We start from the raw sequence: 4,741 nt of genomic DNA on the forward strand, positions 1-4,741 counted from the left end.
TCTTTCCTCTCTGTCCCTGGCGTGCCACTTGTCACCAGTGCAGGTTTTCCTGCCATAGCATGGCTTCTGTCAAAACCTGCCCTTGCCACGTTAATGTCACCCTGCTAGTTTGAGACTGTGCTGTGCAGAGAGGAGAAGTTTATGGATAGTGTTTATGTAAAAATCAGTGCCTCTGAAAAGTGTTCTCTGCTGGCTGCTTGGCTGCTTCAGGCAGGATTCTGGCTCAGGGTTTGGTTTCATCCTCCTCATGGTCACACTCCAGCACGCCCTCTAATAAATGGCAGTAATGCCAATTATGAAGCAGCAAATAACATCCATAGGTAACACCTTTATTTAGTGGAAAGGGTAAGAGGGAAATGAACGGTGAAGGAGAGAGAGCCATCTCCAGTAGTTATTAAAACAGGGGTAATATTCCTAATTGCACCACAACTAATTTCTCTAAAAGCTCTCATCACATTGAAAATAGTAAATCAAATGCTCTGACACCCTCTCCTCAGGGATCCTACTGGGTTGCTTGGCTTTGGGAAAGCTTACTGGGATTGACAGAAAATGCCCTACCATGCAGGTGGATAAGATCTTACACTCTTCTCCTGTTGCGTCCCCCCTCCATCCCTGGAGGTGTCCAAGGAATGACTGGACATGGCACTCAGAGCTCTGGACTGGGTGACAAGGAGGGGATCGGGCACAGGTTGGACTCGATGGTCTTGGAGGTCTTTTCCAACCTCTGTAATTCTGTGATTCTGTCTTTGGGTGGAAAAAGCCAGAGAATGGTTAAAATCCTGGGTGGCCCAGCTGTCAGAGGCCACGTGAAGCTCCGTGTGCTTTGTGTTGTCTCCCTGAATCAGGGCTGTTCACCGTCACTTGTCAGCAGGCGAGTGCTGACGGCCCCGGGGTTGGGCAGTGCTGGAACACACGGATCTCTCCCCCCGGCAGCTCTTTGCAGGGCTTTCAGCGTGTGCTGCCTCAAACCACAGATGCTGGAGCCTGAAAATCTTCCCCTTCACTTTGGTCCTTATTGTTGTGGTGGAGAAGGTAAAAATGCAGCTTTGGAGCTGCAGTGTAGATGGAAACCAGCCCCCTGAGGGCTTTCTGCAGTAAAAATATCATATCTCATGAACCTTTAAACTAACAGGTGGGTGGTGAGAAGGAGGAGGAGGAGGAGGGGAAGTCCTGTACTGTGATTTCTCTTTGATTGTTTAGTTAGTGATTTAGGCTGGGATAGGGGAAGCAGGAGCCTTGCCCTAGGATGGGTCGTGGTTGCCCTGGCAGCCTCTCCCTGCACTTCTCTTCCTTTTTACTCCGCTTTTAAGAGGTCAGCTTCTTTCTGCCTCAGTTTCCCTAGCACTGGCTTTCCCACCCCCTTCCTTCAGTTTGGGGAACCTCTGGCTCTCTCCATCCTTGCTCAGAGGAGGACACTGGTGAAGCAGCCTACGAGCACAGGTCCCTTCCCTGTGCTGCCTCAAGTGCAGTGCAGGGGAGGCTGCTTCTCCCTGCTCTCTTCCCGTGGTTTCCTCATCGTGCATCTCTTCCAAACCGGATGGGCTGGAGCTGGACAGGACACCAGCCCTGTGGCTTTCCTGATGGCTGCTGACACTGCTCTAGGCATGGTCTGGCACTAAATGACTCGATTGTTCTCTGTTGGCAGGGGAAGTGGAGCTGGGCAGTACCGCAGTCGCTGTCTGCTGGAAACTTGCTGCTCGTTTCCCTTCTGCTGTGATTTCAGAGGTGACTCCTGATGCAGTCATCTATTTATTCCTTTTGTTAGCGTGGTGGCTTGTTCCTCCATCCATCATCCAACCGATGTGGTGAGGAACGTGACTGGGAGAGGACAGAGAACAAGATGTCTCGAAAGAGGGAGGAAGCAGTGCTGTGTTTTCACGCGGCGGCCCGCTGGTGCTGGCTCCAAGGACTGCAGGAAGCTCTTTTTTACCTTTGTACACTTCATGGATCACAGCCTGATTTCCTCCAGGGCTCTCCCTGGCTCTGTCAGGCGATGTGGGTGTTTGCACTCCTGGCTGGAGCGTTCTCTGCGTGAGTGCGGTGCCGCTCCCGCCTCGCTGCTGCCGCACGCAAACCCTCTCCTGTGCGATGGGGAAACCTCTCCCTTTGTCCCGTTTGGATATTTGCTGTGCGATCGAAAAGCTCCCCCACCCAACACATATGGCACTTTGCCTTATTGGCTTTTTCTCTCACCCCCCAAAAAACACATCTTTTTAGCACTCGAAGTTGCCAACTTGCATTTTTTTATTTTTTAAACTCTCTGTTGACTTGAGTAGGCAGGGCTGGGTGTCAACTTCCATCTGCCTCCCAGCTGGAAAGGGAAGCCTTAAGAGAAAATGAGGATGCTTGCAGTCTGCATTCCCAATGTCAACAGGGAGAAGCTGTGGAGATTGTGGGAAATGACTGATTTCTTTTTTCTCTCCCCCCCCCATTAGTAAAAGTTTGTGCTTTTGGAGCATAAAAGAATGTATTGCTGTAGTTCAGGCCGTTAAACAAAATATGAATGTAAAACAAAGCATTAAATAATGATCTGGCTTTCAGTGCTGTGTTTTGCCTAGCACTCAGTGCCTCCTCTCCTGCCGTACCTATCTCTGAGAGTCAGAGCTCGCTCTTAGGTGTGTTTATCTGCAGTGCTGAGCGCAGTGGAGCCTTGACCTTATGCAGGGCCCCCCATGGTCTGGGGAAAGCAGAAACTTGTTGTGGAAAGACCTCAAGACAAACCTAATGAGGTTTGTGAACATAATTAGGTTCCCTGCTGCCCTGTGAAGGTGGCCAGTCCCTCCCCATCATGTTGCCACAGACTCCTGTGTAGCAGGTGAAAGCTGCAGAACTTTGCTTTCCCTATTTCCTGAATCGTAAAAAGGGTTGCATTGGAAGGGCCCTTACAGAGATCATCTTGTTCCACCCCCTGCCATGGGCAGGGACACCTTCCACTAGCCCAGGTTGCTCCGAGCCCCATCCAACCTGGCCTTGGACACTTCCAGGGATGGGGCAGCCACAGCTTCTCTGGCAACCTGTGCCAGGGCCCCTCCACCCTCACAGGAAAAATTTCCTTCCCAATATCCCATCTAACCCTGCCCTCTGGCAGTTTGAAGCCATTCCTCCTTGTCCTAGCACTCCAGGCCCTTTAGGCACTGGAAGGGACTCTAAGGTCTCCCTGAAACCCTTTTTTCTCCAGACTGAACACCCCTGGCTCTCCTATTCCAGTGAGTGGTGGATCACCTGGACAGCTGCATCTACAAGAGTTGTTGGCTACAGGACTATCTGCAATCACATCTTTGGGGACACCTGCTTGGATTGGCAGCAGATCCCAATGAATCATGGCAAGACCCTCTGCTGATCTCATCTGAGGTGCCCAGCTCTGCTTGCTCTGTTCTGGGGAGGTGGTTTCGTATCATTCAGTTTTGTCATGCCTGAACACCGAGCAAAATCTGCCTGTCACAATGGAAAGGGAACAGGCCCTGGCTGTCCTGTGTGAGGAACATGCTCCCCATGAAAAGATTGCTGAAGGGAGGAACCCAGAGAGGACAGCGAGGGCTCTGCCCTTGGCAAAATGCAGGTGAGGGAAGGTTGCCAGTGACTCCTGGACACCCAGCAGCTTTGTGGTTGCAGGTGCTGGCTGGTATTTTTAGAGAGCTGTGGAAGACATTGGACTACTTGGTGTTATTTTCTGGCACACCAGCTAAGGAAAAACCACTCCACTTGCTTTTTTGGCTGAGTGACTGGAGTTCTGCTGGAGTAACTTTATTTATTTTTTTTTTCCCTAGGATTTTCAGAGCCTGATTTAGCCAAGTGCTTCAGTACAATGCTTATTTTTAAACATAATCTTGTCGTTGTCTGAACTCATCATGCTTCAATCCCACCAAATCCATGGACTTGGGTGAGCGCTTGGAATTTAAGCAGATGCTGAAACACTTTGCTCACTGACAGCTGTGAAGTTTGGAGGACCTCATCCAAGAAGAATGGGGGTCAGGAAGGGAGATGAGGTACCTTACATCACACTCTCTCCATTTTGAAATGGTGGGAGACTTGTCCCTCTGTTCTCCTCGTTCCCTGGCACCCAAACCCCCGGCAGTGTGTGAGCCAGAGGATGGGATGGTCCTGGTGGCTTCTGTGGCCATGCTGCAGGGTGGCACTTGGAGCTTGTGGCAGCCCAGATCTCGGTGGGGACAGAGGCACCACCAAAGGCCCACCAGTCAGGCCTCTCCTCAGCATGTCTCTGTGCCACATGCTCCCCAGGACACCCCAGGGCAGTGCCAGCTGGGAGCTGTCGGAGGTCTCTGGGGATGCGTGGGACTGAGCTGGGAGGAGCACCAGGCATGCTTGGAGCTGCAGGAGTGCAATATCTACAGCTTAATCTTCTCTTTCCTGGCAGAAAAGCTGAAGCTGATTGTGCTGTCACTTCTGCAAGTGTAAGTGTGATGTGTTTGATTCTGTTCTTCGATGGGGGCAGAATTAAGGAATTGTGAGCTGAGAAAAAGAGTACATTTGAAATATCAATGTCTTTTTTTCCCCCCAGAATTAAGACTGCTCTGCTTGCAGCTGGGAGTCCTTTTAACCTGCACCCTCACTCTTTTTACATGGGTCTCTTCCACCACAGAGTAAAATGTCTTGTTTTTCTGCATTCCTGACTTGGTTTAAGCTTGATAGCTTGTGCTGGACATTTTTGTGGGAAAACATGTTCTCTTTTTAAGCATGCATTTTTCAGCAGGTTTAATCATATAATCATAGGATGGTTTGG

At 50.5% G+C, this 4,741-nt stretch overlaps 1 protein-coding gene across 1 annotated transcript in view; it reads left to right on the plus strand.

Annotated features, from left to right (window-relative positions):
- The first annotated feature begins 3,840 nt into the window (after window positions 1–3,840).
- The window catches only part of ACKR3 (atypical chemokine receptor 3), a 9,952-nt gene continuing 9,051 nt past the window's right edge, over window positions 3,841–4,741 (plus strand). Inside the window, exon 1 of the mRNA XM_018084489.2 lies at window positions 3,841–3,880. The gene's annotated coding sequence lies outside the window, so the exon portion shown is untranslated. The remainder of the gene's footprint in view (window positions 3,881–4,741) is intronic.

Source organism: Manacus vitellinus, unplaced genomic scaffold, assembly GCF_001715985.3.
Source record: "Manacus vitellinus isolate BGI_N305 unplaced genomic scaffold, ASM171598v3 scaffold_71_pilon, whole genome shotgun sequence".
Lineage (NCBI taxonomy): Eukaryota > Metazoa > Chordata > Aves > Passeriformes > Pipridae > Manacus > Manacus vitellinus.